Raw genomic sequence first — 26,170 nt, 5'->3', positions numbered from 1 at the left:
TTCTCTGGCAGTAATAGTGCCTGGTGAAGAGAAGTTCATCCTACATTGGTCCAGTACCGGGCGGTACCCGTGAAGGCGGTCTCTTCTCTGCAGGGTGCCCCGCCTCGCCAGCTGCTCCCGGAGGACGTTCATGGGTAGCACTGTGTGGCGGGAGCGAGCATACAGGAGACTTATCTTAGAGTTGCCTTTGCCGAGTGCCGAGTACACTTTTTACCTAAGTTTTTTGCTTGGGCTAGAGACTGACTCTGTGTCCCCCCCCAGATGCATACTTTGGAACCTAACGAATGTGATGGTATTGGGAGGTGGAGCCGGTGGGAGACAATGAGGTGGTGAGGGTGGAGCCCTCAGGGATGGGGTCAGGACCCCTGGAAAAGATCCAGAGGGTTCCCTCATCCCTCCCACCATGCGAGGACACAGCAAGGAGATGGCCATCTATGAACGAGGGAGCAGGTCCTCACCAGACACTGAACCCGTGGATGCCTTGATCTTGGGCTTCCCAGACTCCACAACTGTGAGAAATGACTTTCTGTGGTTTATAAGCCACCTTGTCTATGGATTTCTGTTAGAGCAGTCTGGACGGTTTGCTTCTTTGGAAGGTGACATGAATGGCGGCAGAAGGGAACGTGAGAGCTCGTCCCGAGACACCACTGGCTGCTTCCCCTGCAAACTAGCAGAAGGTGACCCATGGTTAGGCAGCCACAGGCTGTTGTGATCCCCGGAGACACTAAAGGCTGCGTTCTCTGGGTGTGCAGGCAGATGATGACATTCGAAGGCAGCGGGGAAAGCTCCTTGCCCTGCGTTTCCAGAGCCGAGCTGCTGGTAGCTCCAGGAGGGCTCGGGGGTCCTCTGTTGTCCTTCACTCTTGAGCGCCAGCTACGAGATCAGATTGCTGTCCAACCTCGACCAGGAGAAACCTTGAGCAACGCTTCACCCCGTGTCTGAAAGATGTGCTGTTTTCAGTTCCCCGGCTGAACTAAGTCGCTACCTCGTGCTCCCCAATTTGCAGTAAAGAACAAAATGATTACTTAGGAGTCATCTCAGTTTTACGTGTTTCTCCCGTCGGCTTTTCTTCGGCTCCTGGCCCCGGGTACCGGTTGAGCACAGGCGACAGAGTGAGATGTACAAGGAGCAGACAAATATCGACGGGAACGATCAGAATCAGGCAATTCTGCGGGTGTCTCACGGCGACTTTTGCTGCGGTGGAAGTCCATGTGTGTGGGTTATGACGTTTATGGTGTGGATACGCTTTTCGCTAGTAAGACTGCTCCCGGTTCATGGGATGGGGCCAGAAGTACAGTAGTTCATGGAGCCCCCCTCCCCCAAGTTCCCTGGCTTCCAGTGTGGCAGTGGGATGAGGACAGAGATGGTGCTAGAGGGGCCTGGGACGGGCTGGCATGCCCCAGACTCAGGCTTCCTCCCGAGCAGGTCCCCCACCCCACCCAAGGCAATCGAGTCCTGTTGACTCAAGATCTGTCAGGGGTTCCCCTTCCTCCTCCCCCACTGCTAACCTCTGTCTTACCTGGATTCTCTAGCTGCTTCTACTGTCACCACCACTCCGTCTCCTCCCCACAGTGCACCGGGGGGATCTTTTAAAATCACAGATCAGGTATGGGGCGCCTGGGTAGCGCAGTCCTTAAGCGTCTGCCTTCGGCTCAGGGCGTGATCCCGGCTTTCCAGGATCGAGTCCCACATCAGGCTCCTCCGCTGGGAGCCTGCTTCTTCCTCTAACACTCCCCCTGCTTGTGTTCCCTCTCTCGCTGGCTGTCTCTGTCACATAAATAAGTAAAATCTTAAAAAAAAACACACACACACAAATCAGGTAACATCATCCTTTGCATAAAATCCTTTAATAGCTCCCTGTGGCCTCCAGTGTTAAATGCCAAATTCCTTTAGAGTCACTTGCACGGAAGGGTCCTCGGGATCTCGCCCTGCTCTTTCTCCTCTCCCTTTGCACTTCTGTGCTAGAACCTCCTGGAATGTGGTGCAGTTCTGTGCCTCCGGGCCTTTGCAGATGTGCTTCTCTCTTCCTAGAAAGCTCTGGGCTTAACCACCCTCCCCATAACTGGCAGGCATCTGCATGCATGTACACACACACACACACACATACACACACACTGAGACTAATTCCTACTCAGTGCACAGGTTGCCGTTTAGATGCCACTTCAGGGAAGCCTTCCTTGACTGCCCCTTCCACACCTAAGGCCGTCTGTCCAATGTGCTTCTGTGTCTGTGGACTCACCTCATACCGGGACTGGACTGGTCACTCTGCCATTGTCTTTCTGTAGTTTTTCTCCCCTACTGGACTGTGAGTCCCTGCAGAATAGAGGCTCTCCTGTTGTNGGGGGAAAAGAGTGGCCACATTTATTTTACCAATCTCATGGTTCCACCGGGGCCAGCCTCAGCATCTAAGGGGAATTCACATCAATCCCACAAATATTTCACAAGCGCCAGCTACCTCCCAGGCCAGTGAGAAGCGGGTGGGACAAGGGCTCTGCTCTGGACGGAGGTGAGACAAGTCTAGAGCTGGCCAAAGCAGACCCCATGTCCACACGACAAAGGAGACGCACACGGAGAGCCCTGGGAGCTTGCAGCTGGGAGGACGAGACCCAACTGCACGGGTTGAGGGGGGAAGGTAGGGGTTGCTGGGGGGTGTTCACTGCTGGCTTCAGGGGTGATGGTTTCTTCATCGTTGAGGGTCCAGTTCAGGTTTCTCTCCCTTCGGAAAACGTCAATGCCCCCTCCTCCTGGTAGAGTCAATCACACCCCCCCCTCCGTATTGCCTAGTGTGTCGCCTGTTAGGGAATATACTTGTATGCACCATGACACAGCAGAGTGGAGGGCTAGGTCACAGACTTGCAGCCGCTGCCTGGGTTCCAGTCCCCGCTCTGTGCCTGGGAGCAGCGTGATTGCAATCGTGGGCAAGTTACTCAACGTCTCTGTGCCTCAGTTTACTCTTCTGTATAGTGGAGATCATTGAGATACATCCTTCATAGTATTGTCACCGGTTAAATGAATTGATAGAGTAAAACCTCAGGCCTGTGTCTAGCACAGGGTAGGGTTAGAGAAGTAATTGCTATGAATTACCCTGTGCACCTGTCTACATTTCTTCATCTAGCTTACGAGCTTTTATTGTTGTGATAACATTTAGCAGAAAATCTACTCTTTTTTTTTAAAGATTTTATTTATTTGAGAGCGAGAGAGAGATAGCGAGAGAGAGAGTGAGTGAGCCAACACATGAGCAGGGGAGGGGCAGAGGGAGAGGGAGAAGCAGGCTCCCCACTGAGCAGGGAGCCCAACGCAGGGCTCGATCCCAGGACCCTGAGATCACGACCTGGGCTGAAGGCAGACACGCTTAACCAGCTGAGCCCCCCAGGCGCCCTGAAATCTATTTTTAACGAAATTGCGAACGGACGATATAGTGTCTGTTAACTACAGGTGTGATATACGATGGAGCTCTCGAACTTTTTCATCCCACATAGCTGAAACTTTATACCCGTTGAACGGCACCTCCCCAATTCTCTCTTCCCCCAGCCCCTGGCAACCATATTCTACTCTCTGTTTCTGTGAATTTGACTATTTTCATACCTTGCATACGTGGAATCAAACCCGATTTGCCCTCCGTGACTGGCTTCTTTTGCTTGGCATCATGTCTTCCAGGTTTATCCGTGTGGTTCCATATTGCAGGCTTTCTTCCTTTTTAAGGCTGAATGCTATCCCGTTGTACGTATGGGGCCCATTTTCTCTCTCCACGCATCTGTCAGTGAACACTGAGGTCGCATGCACATCTAGGCGACTGGAAATAATGCTGCAGGAATATGGGAGTGCAGATAGCTCTTCAGGATTCTAATTTCAATTTTTTTTTTGGATAAATACCCAGAAGTGAAATTGTTGGATCATATGGTAATTCTATTTTTAATTTTTCGATGAGCTGCCATACTGTTTTCCACAGTGGCTGTGCTATTTTCCATTCCCACCAGCAGTGCTCGAAGATTCCAGGTTCTCCACTTGCGAGCTTCTTGATAATCAGAGCCTGGCTCTGGTTCTACCTGTTCGACCCGTAGCTCCCTCAACCCCTTGCATGGGAATGACACTCATTAGGCTTTGAAGAGGTGGAATCACGGTGCGGGCTATTTAGTGCTTGAGGTGGGGGTAGCTGGGACCCGATGAGCACGTTTCTGTGAATGGATCCAAAGTGATTCTAAGTGTGTCCAATGGAATCAACCCATGAATGAACCGTTTGTTCCATTTGGGGGGGAGGTGCCAGCGTTTTTCTCCCTCAGTCTCTTCAAGAGTTGCAGCCCCGGGGGCCTGCTCAGAGGTGGTGTTGTGCACACGTCTGGTTCAGTGTACTGATCATGGGATTCCCTGGCTGCCCTGAAGAGGTTTCAATATCTGGGACCCAGAAGGAGGCCTGGGCAGATATTGGAGGGTGGGCAGGGGAAGCGTAGGAAGGGCCAAGGTGGCTTGGAAGGGGCACTTGGCTGAAACCAAAGTCGGAGTCCGCTGTCTCAGGTAGCACGGGCCTCTGGAGTGGCAGGTGTGGCAGGCACCTGGGACCCTCCAGTCTGAGGCCTGGTGGGACCAAATTGCTCCCCATCTTGGCTTCTGCTCTTGGCCTGGGCAGCTTAAGGGCAAGAGACAGCCTACCCTGATGGACGGGACTTGGGGGCTGGGAGTTCCACTCTTCTGGTTGCAGACCGTGGCTCTGCTCCTTAACCAGGTGGAGGACGTCGGCCAGATGCCGCGCCCCTTCGAGGGTCAGGTTGCCGGTGTGGGGTGGGCACAGACCATCATCCCACCTGGGGTGCCATGTGGTTGAGGGGACGCTGAGGAAGTGCTCTGGCCGTCCCAGGAAACCCGAGGCTTTCAGATGAGCCTAGGACTTCTTGATGGGCACGAGGAAATTGGCCCCAGGTGCCTTGAGCAGTGGGGGGCGGGGAGGAGGCAACGACCACGTGTTGGTCAAGAATATCTGTTCTGGGGCCATCTCCCTCCCACGTCAGGGACACACACATTTGGGAGACGGAATAATTCAGGTGCAGGAAGGTCCAGTCTGCCTCGCCTCCTTCTAGATGGGGGAGTTATTCACGTGAATGAAAGAATTACTGTTTGTTCCCTTCTTCCACCTTAGAAAAAGCCCCGGTCATCGCTGGAGGCCGCTGCTGTTCCGTGTCCTCCAGGTTCCCTCCAGGTTCCAACCTCTGTGCTTCAGTACTTTGTTCAGTTTTCTGCCTGGAATGCTGGTCTCATACTGAGCAATGACGTCTGTTTGGCCAAATCCTCTCATCCTTCGAAACTCAAATGAACCCCTCCTCCCTCACCCCTCCTCTTCCAGGAAGTCCCTCTGAGGTGCCTTCTGCACAGCTGCCAGCCATGGCTGCTGTCGCGCACTCTGAGTCCTCCGCTCTGGCCGTTGGGCCCCGGTCTCTTATATCAGTGTTGTCTTTCTTATCAACCCCGCCTGGCCATGTGCTCTTGCCCTCCTGACCTCTGGACAGGCCCTACGCCTATCAAGGTTAGTTTCAGCCTAGCCAAGGGGGAGGATTAAAACACGTACCTACACTCCGAGCTAGAATCTTCTGGAAACTTCTCTACTCCCCTTTGGCTCCCACTGCCGGGGCGGGGGGGTGGTGGTTAAAGTCTTATGGCCTTAATTGCAGCATGTGCTTCTGTGTGTGTGTGTCTGTCTGTCTGACGTGTCTCTCTCTGTGTGTGTGAGATAGAGACAGAAACAGAGACACAGGAGGGAATGGAAAGAAGGGGAGGGACGAAGGGAGAGGACTCGGGCCAGGCCGCACACACGATGTTATTGTTCCGAGGTGGGAGTGAAACCACCCTTACTCTCCATCAGCTAACACACTGGGGCAGACCCTCTGCGGGATACGAAGCCTGCAGCTGGGGCAGGTCAGCTGTTCAGATCACAGCAGAGTCCAGTCTCTGTCACCCTCAAGAAGAGATACTAGTGTCCTCGAAGTTTCATGAATAATTGCAACGGCAAGCATTTGGCGCATTTACCGTGCTAAGCCCTTGACATACGTTACCGTAATTTTCACGGGAACTATTTGAGATAGATGCCCTATTAGCCCCATTTTTCAGATGAGGAAGCTGAGTTCACAAGGACTGTACACCTTAGCCAGCGTGAGGGACAGACACACAGCCAGTCTGTCAGGCCACCAAGCCCATGATCATCTCCGTCACCCACACACAGCCCACTGGGCCAGGAACCCGGACTCAGGGGCGTAAGGTGCTGGCAGTGCCTCTGGCTGCCACGTGTGGGACATGCCGCGCCCCAGGCCCCAGTCCCTCCCTCTTTAAAACGGACCAAGTGCTGCTGAAGGGCCCCGTCAGCTGTCCTCTGCCGGGGGCCTGTGCTTGGTCATTCCGCATTCTCGGAGGCTAGGATGCCGTCATGTTCATTCTGGGATTCCCAGATTCTGGGGGATTCTGCAGCCCTCGTTGGAATGTGGGCTCCCTGATGGCAAGTGCTTCTGTGCCCGTGTGCTCTGCTCTATGTCAGGGCCCCGCACAGCCAACACTCGGCATGTGGTAGGTACTCAATACGTGTTGACTGAATGACGGTCTTGCCCCCAGAGCCCCCTCCCCCACAGGCAGCAGCCAGCACGCACACTCCCGCTGGAGCCCATGCCCTGAAATGTGGCCAGTCGCCCGTTCACTGGTGGACGAGCCCTAGACTGACAGGCGGCAGCCTTGCTCTCTCACCCTGCTGGGCCGCTAATCAACAGTATGACTCTGGGCAAGACAGTTGACCTCTCTGCACCTCTTTTTTCCCAAGAGCACTAGACGAGGAGTCAGAGAAACACACCAAACTCATTCCTGCCTCAAGCCCTTTGCAGGTACCATTCCTTCTGCCTGAAATACTCTTCCCCCAAAATACTCTTTCCTCTGCCCCCTCGCTTCATTCAGGCTTCTGCTGAAATGTCACCCTCTTAGCAACTCACCTCCTTCGGGAAGCCTTCCCTGACCACCTTCACTCAAACACCTCCTCGGGTCCCTTTTCCTCCCCTGAGTTGCTGATTTCTTTCATAGTACGCATTACTACCTGATGGTATTTATCTGTTGACTGTTGACTGTTACCCCGGTAGAATTTAAGCTCCAAGAAGGCAGGGATTTTGTTTGATTCAGTGCCTAAAATAGTGGCTGACACATAATAGGTGCTCAATAAATGTTGAAGGCAGAGAAAGGGCAAGGGCCAGGCTTCCTGGGGCTGCCCTGCCCAGAAACCTCCACCCAGGTTCTGGTCCCCCGGACGCTGAGCCACTTGGGACTGCCCTCTGCCCATGTGCTGACCCAGCTTGAACTCCGTGAGGCCCAGACACTGTCCCAGACACACTCGGGGTACCTCCCTCATGGGAAAGGAAGCCCAGAAGTGCGTCCTGCCCTTGCAAGGGGAGACAGGAAGGCTGAATCTCGGTGGCGGGCTGGTGTCTTCTGTTGAAATAAGAGTAGTTGTTGAGTAAACATACCCATTCTCCGTGACGTACACTGAAGGTCTCGTGTCTGTTGCCAGCACTCAGACTGCTGGAAAAGGAGGGTCCTGTGTCTGAGAGGCAGGGAGAGGAGGGAGGCGCTGGATTTTTACCCAGCTTGGCTTCCTAAAACGGCTTTGCTCACATCTTCCCCTCTCTTGACCCCTCTTGGCTTCCCACAGGTCTTCACTGACCCCAGGAGTTGCAGTCCCTCAGCCTGGAGCTCATGGCTCTCCATGACCCGGGCCTGCCTCTCTTCCAGGAAGCCCTTCCTGACCACACCCACCCATGAGACCTCTCCCTCACTGGGCCCCTCCAGCGCTCCTGGACTTGCCCACTTCTAGAGGATGGGAAATCGATAGGTCACAACTCTATACCTGGTAGGCACCTCCTGCCTGTGGGAGGCCCTGAGCAAGAACGGGAGAGCGCTGGGGTCAGGCAGTACTGTCTGTCCATCCTGGCTTGATCCGGGGAGGTCTTAGACAGGGATGCAGCTTATGCTCTGTGAAACCTCGTTCGGCCTTAGCCTGGGTTCCTTTCTCTGGCCTGGACTCCTGTACCAGCATCCCCATGGGCCTCCCTGCCTCCAGTTCACTCCACCCAGCTAGCTTCCACACAGAGGTCTTTCTGAAACACAGACCCGGCCATTTCCCTTCTCCAGCAAGCCCTCCGTGGAGGTTCTGGCCCAGGGAGCCTGCCCCCTGCCCTCAGGCCCTCCTTGTGCTCTCCCTCCTCCCTGCCTGTGCTTCAATCATTCCTTCTGCCTGGGATGTCTCTCCCTCCCTTCCTCATTCTATTAGACCTGCTTCTTTCTTTGGAATTCCCAACCCCTCCAGGAATATTAGGCCACTCTGGGTCCCCAGCTGTGTGTCACTCCTCACTTATTTGCCCAGAAATGTCATCCTCTTAGAATTCCACCTCCTTAAAGAAGGCTTCCCAGACTACCGCCACCCAAATGCCTCCTCGGTCACTTTCCCTCCTCCCCGCAAGTTCCCCAGGCACCTCTGTGGCCTTCAGGGTTGGCCTGACACAGAGAAATGCTCAGGGAAAGGTTTGTCCTGGTGGATGGTGCTGTCTGTGGAGGTATTCTGTGAGCCCAGCCTGGCGCTCTATCCATGTTGGTTTATCAAAGCCAAGCCACACTCCTTAAAAAAAGTCATAGTCTTTTCTGCTTGTGATCAGACCAAGGGCCAGAGATGCTCAGGGCCTTGCTCGAGCTCGCAGGGCAGTAGGTGGCAGACTGGCCTGGGGTCCCTGGTTGGGCTGATTTTGCGGCTTTCCTCCACATGGCTGGACTGTGACAAAGGTAAAAATAACCAATCTCTTCCCGAAACGCGACTGTTGATGAACTGCCCTGGGGGGTTTGTTTGTTTGTTTTGCTGTCCAGTTCTGTGTCTCCCACGAGCGCTTCCATCCCAGCCCCGACAAGCCAGTGTGCAAGCGGCCTCGGTCCCCATCCACCTTCTCATTGTCCCTCATTAGGGGGGGACAGTCCCTGCTGTCTGGGATCCAGGCTCTAGACCGAGGTCAGACCTAGTGCTTCTCTCTAGGACTCCTCCAAGAGCTGGGTTCACCCAGTGCCCGTGTCTGCCCCAAGCCACCTCTCAGCCCTGACATCCAGGCTGGAGATCGATAAATCTGCCTGCTGTTCTTCTCTCCAACCATCTGTGTTCCTTGGTGGTCCCCGGGGAGTCTGCCAGCCTGGCTGCGAGCTCCCAGGTCGGGGAGAAGAAGTTATTTTGGGGCCATCTGTTTGAGAGGAGCCTCTGGCTGGGGTTCCGCAGTGGGGGGAAGCGGCCCAGGCAGTGGGGGGCTGCCCAGAGGGGATAGCAGTTAGGGAAAGGGAGCCACCTTTATCTTTAGGCTCGGGGCCAGGACATGCCAGCCCTCCCCCAACTTGGGCAGACCGGTGAGATCCCAGGCCTGGCTACATCTTGGATATGTCCCTGGGGCAGATGGTGCCAGAGGGAGTGGGGAAGACAGTCTGAACCTCACCCCCCCCACTTCTTTTAAAACACATACACACACCCTTAAAATTGGGTTGCCAGTGACAACCTGGCATATCATCTTCTTTTTATATTATTCTTAGCCCCTCTGTTGCCTTAGCAACGGAACAATGCTTTTAAATATAGCAGTTAATTTTTTCAGCTCCAGCAACAAAGTTCTGGTGCTGTCCAGAAGGCCAATGGCTGGTTTCTCTCCCAGGGGCAAAGCCCTGCAAACTCCTCTGGCCACATGTCAGCCCCAGCGTGGGAGCTGGCCTGGGCGTCCTGACATTGGCAGGGACCCTCTGTGTTCTCTGACCTGGCTACCCCCCAGAGTCAAGGTGTAGTAGAAAGAACCTGGGTTCTGGAATCTGCGGACCTGGGTCTATTCCCCCACCCCCTGCCACTGAAGCCCTCGCTTTTCCTCTCTGAGACTCCATTTCTGAACCGGTAATGGGGTGGCAATTCAGGGGGGGGTGATGCTTCACAGACAGCAGTGGGGCTTGAAGGAACTGAAGGAGGGGGAAGGGGCACATGGGAAACACTCCACAAATGCATTTGTGCCTCTGCCCCTCCCCCCTCCTTCCCGACCTCTCTCCCTTCTTCCTTACCTCCCTCTCTCTCTCTCTTTCGCATTTTTCTCAACCCCTCCTCCCCACTGCCTTGAATTATTGATGTTAAATTCCCAGCCAGTAACATCAGAGGGTTAAAATCCATAACCAGCCTTCCTCTGGCCTCCCCTCGGATCGCCCTCCCTCCATGGGCTGGTGAGCTCATCAGAGTCATTAATCATACATCAGGGCTTGAGAACCCAGGCCCCTGTGGTCCCACCGCTGAGCAGCCGTGGGCAGGAGGCAGCCCAGGCAGGATGTCTTCTGGAAGGGCTGGGCTAGAGCAGAGCAGACACCTTGAGTGGGAGCTTATCTGGGAAGGGGTGCTGACAGCCTGCGAGGGGCTCCATTGGGAGTGCTCCCTGGTGCTCCTCTTAGCTCCCGCTCCCTCCTTCCACCCTCCTGCACCTCTCCCCAGACCCTCCCCTGGCTGGCTCACCACCCACTCTCTGCTTTCCAGAGCTCAGCATGGCAGGTCTTCAAGCAACAGAAAGTCTCTCACTGCTCAGAAGCAGTCAAAACATGGCATGGCTTCTCAGCAGGTAGTGAGCTCCCTGTCATTGGCGAGTTCAGTGAGAGGAGAACACCGTGGGGCAGGACATTGTGGGAAAGATTGTAGAACCAGGTTACAAATTGAATACTCTGGCCTCACCCTATGATTCTTTCGTGGAAACAATAATATTAAAATCACCATATAATTTTGCCGAACCTCAGGTACTGATTATTATCCTCATTTACAAAAAAAAAAAAAAAAAGTTAACTTGTCCTGGGTCATGAGGCTGTTAAAGAGGCTGACTCCGAATCCATTCTTCCTGCCCCTTATCCTTCAGGTGGAGCTTTCACGGCTGGACGCAGCAGGGGGACGTTTCTGGAGCGGCGGCTGGGGGGCCCTCCGCTGAGCCAGGCTGGCTGCCCGGAGATCCACAGGCGCCCAGGCGGCTCTCTGGGAGTGGGCAGTGTTGTGGGGGGCCCAGTGGCAGACACCGCAAGGGGACACGAGTGCCCTCAGAGCCGGGGGAGCCCTGAGGAGGGAGCGATGCTCTGGGCTGCCAGCCAGGCACGGTGGGAGGAGGCCGTGAGGAGGGAAGGTGCCCACTGTGGGCCACAGACGCTTGTGGCCATCCCACACCTTACTTCGTTTAATCCCCTCACGGCTGTGAGAGCAGCACCACATCCAGCGACAGGCGCGCCGCTGAACTTGTCAGGTCACATAGCTCAGAGGTGGAGGGACCACGTGTGTCTGACACGAGGCATCCGCGGGGGGTGGCAGAGGGGAGGCGCCCGCCTGCTGTGCCTGCTCTGGCTGTCGGTCTCCAGTGCCCGAGGCCGGTGTGGATGGCTGGTGAGTTGCAGGGCCTGGCTTTGGCCCCCACCCAGCAGAGCGGCCTGGTGCTTTCCCCCTGGGGAAGAGGCGGGAAGATGGTGGCTAGGGGGCCGAGGGGCTGTCATGTTGGGCAGGGCATTAGCTCCAGCCTGCAAGACAAGAGACCTGGGGCGGTTCCTGACTTGCTGGTGCTCTGTGACCCCCGGGGCAGGTCATCTTTGGGGCCTTGGTTCCCCTCTTTACTGAAGGCGAGAACATTGGTTGCCCTGCTGACCTCACGTGCTGACCTTAATTTGCCGTCGTCAGCATCAGCCCGACCACCTACCTAAAGCACCGATCGGTGGCAGGCGCCTGCTCCCCTTCTGCTGCGCTGTCCTTACAGCGCGACATGCCCCACTGTCCTGTCCTCTATCTCTTCTTTATCTGTGACCACCTCTCTCTGCCACGAGCCTGGAAACCCCGCGAAGGCTGGAACTGGAATTTATCGAGGGCTGTGTCCGCAGCACCTGGCACGTGGAAGCACGGAGCGCACGGGTGACTGAATGAACGAATGGACTCGGGTCCCATGTGACCAGTGTGGCGTGCCTTCATGCTCCCGCAGCCCCGTCCCTGCCTCCTTCTGGCAGTTGTCGCCAGCACTGCGATTGCATGTATGCCATCTGTGTCCCCACACACTGTGAGATCCCTGAGGCTGAGCACGGAGCCAGGCCCGGAGAAGGAGCTTGAGGAACGTTTGTCAACGCCACGAATCAGAGCGCTCGCCACCCTGACCCTCCGTTTCCCCCCTTGTATGCTGTGCGTGTGGTCACCCTAGAGGCTTTTTAAGCACCCTCCCGGTGTGACCTTCTGGGATCTGTCACCTGTTGGCTGGCATTTCTGCACCTGCACCTTGCTGGGTTTGCTGCCCCAGGGCTTGGCCTGACTCTCCGGGCTTGGTCACTGCCCAGAGCCTGCCTTCCCCTTGATGAGCAATTAAACCCTCAGAATAGTCCGTTGTTGAAAATCAGGTGCCCGGACCCTGTGTTTATCTCCAGCATGCTGAGTGCGCTTGAGTCCCTGCCAGCCACGCGGTGGGCCTCGCTGGGAAGGCTCCGGCTTCTCAGCCCCGAGAGGCCTCTCTCTGGCCATGATGCAGGAGGCGGCCAGCAGCAATGGGAGCGGGAGCCAGTGAGGGAAAGGCGTGCAGGGGAACCAGTCTTCACTGAGGCCCAGGCACAGGACATGGGTGTTGTCCTCGCAAAGGCCACACGGAGTGGTCTGATTAGCCCCATGTCGCAGCCCGGGGGTTGGAGGCCGAAAGAGGCCACCTTGCACCTGGAATTGCCTCAAGTTTGTAGAATTTATACGGAACAGAGCTGGGGTCTGAACACAGGACTGTCACACATTCTCAGCTTCCCCTGGATGGTGGGTGTGATGGTCGGCTGCCGTCAGCCCCTGAAGCTGTATGTAGCCCAGTGACTCCCAGTGAACGAGTGAGAGAGGGAACGGGCCTCATGGGTGCTGTTATGGGTATACATTTACAAACAAGCAGGCTTGATTTCTGGCTTCTTCTTATCCCCCCTCGCCCCCACCTGTTCTTCCGGGGCCATTAAATCTCACATCCTCCTTGAAGGACAAAGAAGAAGCCTGGAGAGCTCCAGAGTAAGAGAGGCGGGGGTTGAACCGACCTCGCCCCCAGGGCAGAGTGGGCACTCAAGGCCCGCCGAGAGGGTGGCAGCAAGAGGAATCCAGTCCAGGCCTGCAGCAAAATCCAGGGAAACGGAGTCCAGACAACCGGCTGACATAGGACTGTCAGGGGGACATATCCTGGACCTGCCACTTATTAGCCTGGTGACTTTGGCAAGCTGGCCTTGAGCTCCCTTATCTGTAAAATGGGAGTAGCGATGGTCACCACCTGACAGCCCTCTTTGGGGATTTGATCAAGGAATTCACACAAAATTCTCACCCAGCAGGAAGCACTTGCTTCATTGGCCACCATCATATCCCCACCGTGCTGCGCAGTACTGCGGGCTGGGGCGTGGGGTTGTGGTTACAGCTGGGCGCGGGACCAGGACTGAGCACAGAGGCGGGTGCTGGGCCTTGGGAACGGGATAGTGACACAGTTTCCAGAAACAGGCACAATATTAGAGCAGGCGGGTCTGAGCCAGGGGTTCTGTAGATGATTATGATGATTATAAGGGGAAGAAGGGTTGGTTCAAGAACACGTGGTAAGACTGAGCTTCCAGGGAACCCAGCTGCTGGAAGAGGAGACACAAGGGAGGGAAGAGCCAGACCCTCACGGGGGGCTTAAGATCAGCACCATTCCACGTGACTCAGAAACACTCATTTACAATTCCGCGTGTTCATCCTGTTGGAGCAGAACCAGGGAATGGCAGAGCTGGCGGGATCTGAGAGCCGATGCTGACTGCTCAAGGTCACAGCAGGGTAAGAGCATGCCTCTGCTCATCTCCGTGCCTCTGTTTCCCTTTTGATCACATGACAGTGACACCTTAGGTGACCTTTTAGAATCTTTCCAGCCCCAAAAGTGACCCCCTAGGGATTATTTCTGGGGCTTGTTCGGTGTCAGGAAAGGGGACATGGGCATGCTGAACGGGCAATTTGCAGGTGTGAATGTAGCAGGAGGGGCCTGAACCCCCGGCTGATGCACGAAGAATGGGATGGAGGGAGGAGCATTGGTCCAGCTGCTATCCCTTTACTCTCAAGCAGGGCTGTCTCTGAAGCTCTAGGGTCACTTGCACACCATAGGACTTAAACTGGCATGAGCTGGAAATCTTGCCAGGGCTCTCCCAACTCCCGATGGAGATTGCTTCCTGACCTAAGCCTGCTAGCCCCTGACTGCCCCACTCTGCTCTGGGCACTGTCCCTCCCTCCCGTGCACCTGCCCAACATCTGAGCCACAGTGGTCAGAAGCTCATCCGTGCCCAGGGCTGGCAAGGGCTGGGATTGGCCTGGTGGCCTTGAACTGTGCATCTGGCATCCCTGTGGCTGGTGACAGTCGGTGGGGGGCTGCTTCTGAGCTGCAGCCATGTTGGCGACTCTGCATAACTGGGTTCGTTTCTTTCTGCCTGTTTCCCTGCCTTCAACTCCAATTCTCTACAAGGGTCAGAGCTGTGCGTGAACTCCAGACCCCCGAGACCCAGAACCCACTTTGGGCTAGATTCTGTGTCCCAGAACCCTCAAGCTGCTGGCTGCGTTCTTGCCTTAAACAAATGCCTCTGCCATTCTTTGAGCTTTAGAGATCGCTGCCGCTAGAAGCTGCCTGTGTTCCCCCCTTGAAGGGCCCTGCTTGGCCCCATCACAAGCTTGCCCCACTCTCTGGATGCTCCCATCCCCGGGCTTCTTCCTGCCACTGGCCCTTGATGCTGCGGTCCCAGCGTGCTATTGGGGCGCACATTCCCAGGTCTGAAACTCTGGCTAGGTATTAGGAGGCTTTGGGCAGGCAACAGAAAAATCACAAGTGGCCTAGAACAATAAGGATTTATTAACTCCAGAAGCTTGGAGATAGAGGCAGTTCCGAGCTGAATAACCCAGCAGTCCAACAAGGTCAAGGGTATCCGTACTTTCCAACTTCCCCCCCTCTGCCAGACTCCCCGCTGAATCTGCATCATCTCACCCGAGGTCGTAGGACAGTTCCAGGGGCCATTTGCAGACATGGTGTGGATGGCACAGAAGAGGAGCATCTTCCCCCAAATCTCTCTCTCTCTGTCTCTGCAAGGAACCCCTTTCCCAGAAATGCTGAGGAAGTCTTGCCTTAGCTGTAAGATGGGAGTCATAGATCCCATTGGCAAGAATTCAATCACGTGTCTGTGCCCGAACCCGTCACTTGAAAGTGGAATCCAGCCACCTTTACTGCATTGCACTAATCGTGGTTTACGCCCTGGGCCTGGGGAACAGCTGGCCCCCATAAAGGCAGGTCTGCAGCAACAGTGAAGAAACAGGGGGAATAGCTATTGGGTAGCTCCCAGTATTTAACTTGAATTTTTCCTGTTTGCATTTGGTGCCATTTTGGCTTCTTCCTCTTTGTACCTCTTAGGGCTCTTTGGTGCAAACAACACAAGCTACTTTAGACAGCATAAGCAAAAGAATTTAAGTTGGAAGGATGGGAAACTCCAAGAATTGATGGGAAAGCTGGAGAACCAGACTCAGAAAGGATCCAGGGCTCCTCAGGGGAGCAAAAAACCAGAAATTAATTGGTGGCAATCTTGCCATGGCCACAGAGAATGGAAGATTCCAGGACCTGGAAGACAGCATCCACACATCTGGCTCAGCCTCATGCCCTCCCTTGGGCTGCAAGGGAGCTTTGGTTTACTGTCTCCCAAGACCAGGACCCCCAAATGAAATCAGGGTGCTATTACAGAAGCAGCGAGAAGGGACACGGAGGGGCTGATACCCAGCAAATGCCCACCACAGTAGCACACGATGCCTGGCCCAAAGGCACGACAGAGATGGTGTGATACGTGTCCCTCACGTCGGGGCAAAAGAGGCACTATCTCAACCGCACAGGGACAGCTGCTTGGGGGAGGAGGCCCGTGAGCACTCTGTCAGGTGCTCTCCCTCTGATAGCTCCCTGACAGGCAGATGATTTTGTCAACTCCTTCTAGAGGCTTCTGAGCCACTCACCTGGACGGTGGCCCCTCCCGGCTTCTCCCAGCTGTTCTAGAAATTCTATCAGTGTGTCTTCTGTTCACCAATTACAAGAAACTGGTGACAGCCCCAGAACGTTCCTGAGCCTTTGAGACTGCGTGAATAGAAGATCAAGCCCTAGGCTTACCATCCCCTTGGCATGGCGGGTTTCAGGCTTGGCCAGGTCTGTTGTGGCAAATAGTGAACTGCGACTGGGCACCTGCTGTGGGATAGATCGGACACTAAGCACTTGGCATGCACTATCTCATTTAACCTGCATATGGCTTTTTCCTTTTCTACAGATGGAGGAACTGAGGCTTGGAAAGAATCCATGACTTTGGGCATGGGCCAATCAGTAATATAGCAGGATTCAAATCTGATCCAGAGCCCCTGTTCCAGTCACTTCCCTATGCTGTTCCACACTCCACGGATAGTGGGCCTCTTTTCTTCTGCTTGGACTAGGAATGGGATGGGACCTTAGTTCACACATTTATCCCCGCCAGAGACCCTCTTCCCCTTGGGCTTCAGCCCACCCCCGTCAGAGCCTTCGGACTGTGCTAGAACTGCTGTTGGAGAGGCCAAGCCCTTCCTTCCCTCACCCAGGGCCATGGAAGGCCATGGAAGCACAATCATGCGTCCCACTTTTTAATCTTCACAATGAAACCTTGTCTTTGCCCTCCTGTCGTCTCTAGAGGACTTGGCCCTGCCTCCTGGGGGTGCGGAGCTTCCTTTCTGCTGCTCTGGTCAGCGCCCTCCATCTGGAAAAAGACCCGGGACTCTATGGGCCCCCAGGGGGATGGGTCCGATGGAGCAATTTGTCAGCTGGGCTCCAAGAAGGCCCAGAGGCTCCACAGAACCCCTTCAGGGGCAGCACCACTCAGCTTCTCCCAGAGCACCCCACCCTTCTCTGTTTCTCACCCGGATCTTCAACATAAGCTGTGTTCTGTAAGACTCTGTCAAGAATTCATGGGTCCATGGAGATGTGGATGCTTTTCGCCCACAAGTTTCCACAAGGTTTTCCTGGAACGAAAACTCCTATCACCGTGGCCCCTGGGACAGTTTCCTTTATAGAACCAGAGCTTCAGGCTCTCTCTCGGGCACCACTTGAGGACCAATAGCCAGGAATGGCCATGGATGCAGGAGATAGTTAAGCATATTGGTAAAAAATAGAGAACATTGTCCACTGTTTTGCTCAATTCTCTTGAAATCAAAGACCCTGGTCACCAAGCCCTCTCAGAAATCCAGGCCAGGAGAGTTTGACCTTCCTTGCTCCCTGGCACCCTTCTGCTACCAGACAATAGAACCTCTCTTAGTTTACTCTGTGCTTGGCTACCAGGATGCCCAGAACTAAGAACTCTACCGGGCAGCTCTTTTTTAAAAACGTGTGTGTTTTTCCATTATATAATACTTGCATATTTCTTAAGAATTAGAAAATAAAAACAAGTACAATAAAGCAAAAAAAAAATTTACTCCTTGTGTTGCTACTAAAAAAAAAACCTTAATATTTTCATCTATTTCTTTCTATTTTTTGATGCTTTCTGTTCTGTATGTTTATATACAGTTTCATGTGATTTTGTTTGCAGGGGCTTTTTTCTTTCTACGTAAGTGAAATCATCTAGTCTATGAAACTTTGTGGCTTTCTTCTCTCCACCTCACATCATATTCTTAAAGGATGCGTAGTATTCCACCAAGGAGATCAGAGGTCAGCAAGCTTGTCCGTAAAGGGCCAGAAAGTAAATATTTTAGGGTTTCAAGCCATATTTTTGTCCCCACTATTCCATTCTGCCACTATAGCACAAAGGCAGCCATAGACATCATGTACATGAGTGGGTGTGGTCGTGTTCCAATAAAACTTTATTTACAAAACAGGCTGCCGGTGGGATTTGGTCTGCGTGCAACCCCCATGATAAAGATGTACTCTTGTTTTCATAGACCTGTTAGCCACTTTCACGTGTTAGCACTTAGATTTGCTTCCAGTATCATAAATGAGGCTGCATGGAATTTGCATAGAATTTTTTTCCTTAGACTATATTCCTGGAAACCGGGATGACTCTGCCCCAAAGTATGGATGTCTGTGAGGCAGAGCTCTTGGTGAAAGCTGTGAAATTGCTTTCGAAAACACTCTGCCGACTTCCACTACCAGCAGCGATGTGAAAGCACCCATGTCTCTAAGCCCTGTGCGCACAGGGCATTGTCCTTCCAGACGCTTCCTTCCACCCTGCCCTGTCCCTTCACGTGTAGACTCAGCTTTCGTCTGATGTTCGAGCCTTAGTCAATGCTTGTATCCTTTAATCTTCCTCATGCTCTGTTTTTGGAAGTGGGCAAGATATAAGCAACCAGGGGCACCAGGGAGGCACAGAGTCCTGAAGGTCCAGGGTGGGGGCGTCGGCCACTAGCGCTGGCAGCTGCCCTGCTCTGCCAGGTGAGGGACTTCCAGAGCCTGGGGGCCAGGTGGGAGTCGGGCGAGAAAGGAGCAACATGGCGGGAAGGGAAGAGAGTGGCTTTGAGGGTGGGCTGATTCGGGCTCCCGTCAGGCTCCATGTTTGTGAATGTGGGCGGGTTCCGTGCCTCTCTGAGCGGCTCGTGTTGTCACCTGTCAAGGGGATAAGACAGTCAACTGCATGGTATTGTCGTGCGGATTCCACATGATCCCTAACAGCAGAACCTCGCACAGTGCCTGGCACAGGGGAAGGATGGCATGTGTCTTGGTTATGTGGAATTGACTTCAGTGTTAGGGTCTTCAGAGTGGTGGGCACTCAATCATAGGAAGATATTTTAAAAGAGAGAGAGTATGCCCCCAGCGCCGACCACATACATGGTGGGCCTTCGAAACGGAATTGATGGATGAATGAATGAATGAATGAATGAACCAACTTTGAAGCCAAACAGCTCCCTCCAGCTTTGTCACTTGTCCGTTGCACGATCCCGGACACTGCACCCCCTGTCTGCGCCTCTGCTCCCTTCGCCGCAGGATGGGTTTAATAAATGAGGATATTTACATGGTGTGCACTGATGAGGAAGCTGAACCGTGGGGTGGCTGGTTTATTCAGGGTCGCACAGCGGCCGCATGGAGAGACCACGGTGCCCACCCACAGGCTGCTGGGAGGGTGAACGAGACCAGGAATGGAAAGTTTCTGACTCGGTAGGTGTTTGTTCCTTTCCACTAGCAGGAAGCGCTGCCAGCCTCGGGTCTTGGCCGGAGAACCTGAGCACAGGGGTGTGCAGCCCCCGTGGGAACGGCGACTGCCTTGGAAGCAGCTGTGCGCCGGCTGCGAGTTGCTGGCGCTGGCACTTAGGAGGGACTCTCCAAGGGGGGGTTCTCTGGAGACCACGCTCCGCAGGGGGCCGCTCCCTGAGCAGCTGTCTCGCCTCCACGGGGCCGTCTGCGCTGGGGCCAACTAGAGAATGTGCTTTTCACAGCAGCTTTTTGGCCTCGAGAGTGGAGCCCAGGCGGCTCTGACAAGCCCTATCCCTGGCAGAGGCATCCAAAGCCCAGGTGAGGGAGAGTGCGCTGGAAGCAGCACCTGGCACAGGACGGTCCAGGGGATGAGCTCCATCACACTCAGCTGCTGTCGACCTTGTCAGGCTCATGATCACTGTCACAGTGGACGGGGGCCAGGTACGGAAGGCTGTACCTCCTCCAGATGACATTTCATCCACCCAGCATCCCTCCAGGGTAGGAGTAAGTATCCCCATTTTACAGATAAGGAAACTGAGGCAGATACAGGGAGGTAAGCACGTAACTAGTGAGTGACAGAGTGACGAGCAAGGACTTGAATTTAATTATGTGACTCGAGAGCCCATGTCCTCAATCACCACTCATATTTACTTCCCTTCATTGGGTATAAAATCTCTTGGAGAAGTGGAAGGGCCTTTGAGTCCTGGAATAACCAATCTCCTTCCTCCGAGAGTTGGCTGTGGCCCAGGAACGGGAGACCCTAGATTCCTGGGGGCCAGAGCTCCGGCTACTCTTTTGACTTGCTCATCCACACTTGAGCTCTTTCCAGGGACTGTTTCATCCATTCAAAGATCCAACAAGGGGTTGCTGGGGATTTTCCATGTGCCAGGCCTTGCTGTAGGTACAGGGATGCATCGTGAGTAATAATTATAACTAACCCTTACTGTGGACAGGTGCTACCCCGGACACGGTACCTGGATTAGCTCATTTAATATTCACAACAACCCCAAAGGTAGAGCTTATCCTTTCTTGATAGATGAAGAGATTGAAGCACAGAGAGGTTAAATAATTTGTCCAAGATCGCACAGCTAATGAGTGTCAGAGCCAAGATTTGAACCCAGGCAGTCTGGGGTCAGCATCAAACTGTAGACTGTGTGGCCCTCGTAGAACTTAGAGGCGCTCTCCCCCAACAGACACGTTAAAGAAGAACCGAGATAATTTAATTCACGCTTGTTTGTCGAGAAGTGAACTGGGCAGTGGGAAAAAATGACCCGGGATTTGTAAAGTACTTGACATCCCAGGGCCACTGGGGAGGAGCCAAGGTCATGAAAGGGACTTGTCCCACTCCCCACCATGGCCTTGACTGCTGTGTGCCCTTTGGCAACTTTCGTCACCTCTCTGAGCTTCCTTTCTTTACTCTCAGTACCTATGCTACCTGCCTCCAAGCACTTTTGTGGAGACCGGATGACAAGGCAGATGGAAACAAGATTTCACAATAGGAAAAAAAAAGAAGAAAGAAAAGCACTGGGCAAGGATTTGTTATTGGACCAGAGTGAAAATTTGGTCAGTTTGATGAATGAATGATTGAATGAATGAGTGAACGAATGTTCCTAGCAGGCCTACAGATTGGCTTGGGTAACAAATGGCTCTCCTCAGGAGATTCGTTGAAGTTTTTCAGGATCCCATCAGGCCTCTGTCCTGGGCCATGTCCCAGGCTCCTGTCCCTTGAGTTCTTTTGTATCTGATTTTTTTGTGAGCCTCCAAGACAATTTTAGCAAACATTTACTAATATCCATTGGGAGACAGGCCCTGTGCTAGACTCTATGGAGAGACCAAGATGAATCTGGAATGGTCTCTGCCCTCAGGCACTCACAGGCTAGGAAGACAAATGATAATGCGATTAACTACTACAAATAATACTGCCACAAACAACAATGACCAGCAACTATCGAGCATTTACCACACACTAGATATTGTGTTGCACTTTTATATACATTATCTCATTTAATCATTACAATAGTTCCATGAATTTACTCAAACTACTGTCCCATTTTACAGATAAGGAAACCGAGTCAGACAGTAACTTACCCAAGTTCACACAACTCTGAAGTTGTAGAGCTGGACGTGAACCTGAAAAATGTGAATACAAGTAATTCTATTATAAGTTAGATACTACTGTGTATCCTATTAAAGGGGCAAGGACAAGCGACTTGGCCTCAGAAAAGAGAAGGAAGAAGGATGATGGTGGTGGTGATGACGGTGATGAGGGTGACGGTGCTGTCAACNTCATTTAATCATTACAATAGTTCCATGAATTTACTCAAACTACTGTCCCATTTTACAGATAAGGAAACCGAGTCAGACAGTAACTTACCCAAGTTCACACAACTCTGAAGTTGTAGAGCTGGACGTGAACCTGAGAAAGATGTGAATACAAGTAATTCTATTATAAGTTAGATACTACTGTGTATCCTATTAAAGGGGCAAGGACAAGTGACTTGGCCTCAGAAAAGAGAAGGAAGAAGGATGATGGTGGTGGTGATGACGGTGATGAGGGTGACGGTGCTGTCAACGGTAATGATGATGATGTTTATGATGGTGGTGGTGGTGACGGTGATGAGGGTGACGGTGCTGTCAATGGTAATGATGATGATGTTTATGATGGTGGTGGTGATGACGGTGATGAGGGTGATAGTGCTGTCAATGGTAATGATGATGATGTTTATAATGGTGGTGGTGGTGACGGTGATGAGGGTGACCGTGCTGTCAACGGTAATGATGATGATGTGTATGATGGTGGTGGTGACGGTGATGATGGTGACGGTGCTGTCAATGGTAATGATGATGATGTTTATGATGGTGGTGGTGACGGTGATGATGGTGACGGTGCTGTCAGTGGTAATGATGATGATGTTTATGGTGGTGGTGGTGGTGACGGTGATGAGGGTGACGGTGCTGTCAATGGTAATGATGATGATGTTTATGATGGTGGTGGTGATGACGGTGATGAGGGTGACGGTGCTGTCAATGGTAATGATGATGATGTTTATGATGGTGGTGGTGGTGACGGTGATGAGGGTGACCGTGCTGTCAATGGTAATGATGATGATGTTTATGATGGTGGTGGTGGTGACGGTGATGAGGGTGACCGTGCTGTCAACGGTAATGATGATGATGTTTATGATGGTGGTGGTGGTGACGGTGATGAGGGTGACCGTGCTGTCAATGGTAATGATGATGATGTTTATGATGGTGGTGGTGGTGACGGTGATGAGGGTGACCATGCTGTCAACGGTAATGATGATAACGTTTATGATGGTGGTGGTGGTGACGGTGATGAGGGTGACCGTGCTGTCAATGGTAATGATGATGATGTTTATGATGGTGGTGGTGGTGACGGTGATGAGGGTGACGGTGCTGTCAATGGTAATGATGATGATGTTTATGGTGGTGGTAGTGGTGATGGTGATGAGGGTGACCGTGCTGTCAATGGTAATGATGATGATGTTTATGATGGTGGTGGTGGTGACGGTGATGAAGGTGACCGTGCTGTCAACGGTAATGATGATGATGTTTATGATGATGGTGGTGGTGACGGTGATGAGGGTGACGGTGCTGTCAATGGTAATGATGATGATGTTTATGATGGTGGTGGTGACGGTGATGAGGGTGACCATGCTGTCAACGGTAATGATGATGATGTTTATGATGGTGGTGGTGACAGTGATGATGGTGACCGTGCTGTCAACGGTAATGATGATGATGTTTATGATGATGGTGGTGGTGACGGTGATGAGGGTGACGGTGCTGTCAATGGTAATGATGATGATGTTTATGATGGTGGTGGTGATGGTGATGAGGGTGACGGTGCTGTCAACGGTAATGATGATGATGTTTATGATGGTGGTGGTGGTGACGGTGATGAGGGTGACCGTGCTGTCAATGGTAATGATGATGATGTTTATGATGGTGGTGGTGGTGACGGTGATGATGGTGACCGTGCTGTCAATGGTAATGATGATGATGTTTATGATGGTGGTGGTGGTGACGGTGATGAGGGTGACCGTGCTGTCAATGGTAATGATGATGATGTTTATGATGGTGGTGGTGGTGACGGTGATGAGGGTGATGGTGCTGTCAATGGTAATGATGATGATGTTTATGGTGGTGGTGGTGGTGACGGTGATGAGGGTGACCGTGCTGTCAACGGTAATGATGATGATGTTTATGATGGTGGTGGTGATGGTGATGATGGTGACCATGCNAATTATGGGGATGAGGATGATGGTAACAATGAGGATAATCCTCCGGTGCCCAGTTGTTGAGCTTCTGCTTTACGCCAGGCCTTGACCTGGTTGCTTTCTACTATTTCATTTCATCCTCGTAGCACCTGTCCAGTGAATGTCAGGATCATCATGTCTGCTTTTACTCATGAGGACTGCAAGCTGGAGAAAGGCTGAGTGGGCTGCCCATGGGCGGACGTCCAGTTTGAACTGGACTTGGGTTTGAGCATGCCTCGCTGCAGAGCCACCNGGTGGTGGTGACGGTGATGAGGGTGACCGTGCTGTCAACGGTAATGATGATGATGTTTATGGTGGTGGTGGTGGTGACGGTGGTGAGGGTGACCGTGCTGTCAATGGTAATGATGATGATGTTTATGATGGTGGTGGTGGTGACGGTGATGAGGGTGACCGTGATGAGGGTGACCGTGCTGTCAATGGTAATGATGATGATGTTTATGATGGTGGTGGTGGTGATGGTGATGAGGGTGACCGTGCTGTCAATGGTAATGATGATGATGTTTATGATGGTGGTGGTGGTGACGGTGATGAAGGTGACCGTGCTGTCAACGGTAATGATGATGATGTTTATGGTGGTGGTGGTGGTGGTGATGGGAATTATGGGGATGAGGATGATGGTAACAATGAGGATAATCCTCCGGTGCCCAGTTGTTGAGCTTCTGCTTTACGCCAGGCCTTGACCTGGTTGCTTTCTACTATTTCATTTCATCCTCGTAGCACCTGTCCAGTGAATGTCAGGATCATCATGTCTGCTTTTACTCATGAGGACTGCAAGCTGGAGAAAGGCTGAGTGGGCTGCCCATGGGCGGACGTCCAGTTTGAACTGGACTTGGGTTTGAGCATGCCTCGCTGCAGAGCCACCGCTCTCCCCCATGTACCGGGGTCCGTAACCTGTGGGCCATGGGCCAGCCATCTCAGAGATGCTCCATAAATATCTATTGAACGAATATTGACTGAATGGATTCCTAAGGGATCAACACCTTGAGCCCAGAAGGCATAAATAACATGTTTCGAATGAGTACGTGTAACCGTTATTTAAATATACATGGTAGTGCTGTGATTACTAAAATACGAGTTAATTGTAAAGCATTACGTTCATTGTGGCTTTTGTGTTATTCTTTATTTGCCCAGTGAAAAGATGCTAAGTGCATAGTTACGAGGAGTCTTGAGAAATGTTTTCACAGAAAAAGGAGCCCTGGTGCTGAAAAGGGTGGGAAGCATCGTGCCATCCTGCATGGCACATGCGAAGTGCTTTGCCTGGCGTCCGGCGCAGAGGTCGCTCAGAGGAGGGAGGAAACCCACCGGGATGGGCATTGGGAGCCTGTGGCATTCATCTTGCGTGTGTTAAGACCTGAGCTGTCACTCTCAGCGGCTCTCGCTCTGTGAGAACTGACACCAGCATCTAATGGCTTTCCCAAATGGCTATCAAATGCTCACATGAGTGAATGAATAATGAAGGCAAGAATGAGTGAGTGATGACGAACGGTGCTCAGGGAGCCCATGAGGGGCTGTTTTCCCCAAGGAGCGCTGGANGGTAATGATGATGATGTTTATGATGGTGGTGGTGGTGACGGTGATGAGGGTGACAGTGCTGTCAATGGTAATGATGATGATGTTTATGATGGTGGTGGTGATGACAGTGATGATGGTGACCGTGCTGTCAATGGTAATGATGATGATGTTTATGATGGTGGTGGTGGTGACGGTGATGAGGGTGACGGTGCTGTCAATGGTAATGATGATGATATTTATGATTGTGGTGGTGACGGTGATGAGGGTGATGGTGCTGTCAATGGTAATGATGATGATGTTTATTTTGGTGGTGGTGATGGTGATGAGGGTGACGGTGCTCTCAATGGTAATGATGATGATGGTTATGATGGTGGTGGTGATGACGGTGATGATGGTGACGGTGCTGTCAACGGTAATGATGATGATGTTTATGATGGTGGTGGTGGTGACGGTGATGAGGGTGACCGTGCTGTCAATGGTAATGATGATGATGTTTATGATGGTGGTGGTGGTGACGGTGATGAAGGTGACCGTGCTGTCAACGGTAATGATGATGATGTTTATGGTGGTGGTGGTGGTGGTGATGGGAATTATGGGGATGAGGATGATGGTAACAATGAGGATAATCCTCCGGTGCCCAGTTGTTGAGCTTCTGCTTTACGCCAGGCCTTGACCTGGTTGCTTTCTACTATTTCATTTCATCCTCGTAGCACCTGTCCAGTGAATGTCAGGATCATCATGTCTGCTTTTACTCATGAGGACTGCAAGCTGGAGAAAGGCTGAGTGGGCTGCCCATGGGCGGACGTCCAGTTTGAACTGGACTTGGGTTTGAGCATGCCTCGCTGCAGAGCCACCGCTCTCCCCCATGTACCGGGGTCCGTAACCTGTGGGCCATGGGCCAGCCATCTCAGAGATGCTCCATAAATATCTATTGAACGAATATTGACTGAATGGATTCCTAAGGGATCAACACCTTGAGCCCAGAAGGCATAAATAACATGTTTCGAATGAGTACGTGTAACCGTTATTTAAATATACATGGTAGTGCTGTGATTACTAAAATACGAGTTAATTGTAAAGCATTACGTTCATTGTGGCTTTTGTGTTATTCTTTATTTGCCCAGTGAAAAGATGCTAAGTGCATAGTTA

General features: G+C 52.6%; 1 protein-coding gene across 6 annotated transcripts in view; it reads left to right on the top strand.

Moving 5' to 3' along the window:
- HIVEP3 (HIVEP zinc finger 3) overlaps positions 1–26,170 on the top strand; it is a 376,034-nt gene that overhangs the window by 194,608 nt on the left and 155,256 nt on the right. The window lies entirely within an intron of this gene.

This window comes from Ailuropoda melanoleuca, chromosome 2 (genome assembly GCF_002007445.2).
Source record: "Ailuropoda melanoleuca isolate Jingjing chromosome 2, ASM200744v2, whole genome shotgun sequence".
Taxonomy (NCBI): domain Eukaryota; kingdom Metazoa; phylum Chordata; class Mammalia; order Carnivora; family Ursidae; genus Ailuropoda; species Ailuropoda melanoleuca.
Note: the sequence above shows the minus strand (reverse complement) of the source record. Positions and strands in the feature narration are given on the sequence as shown.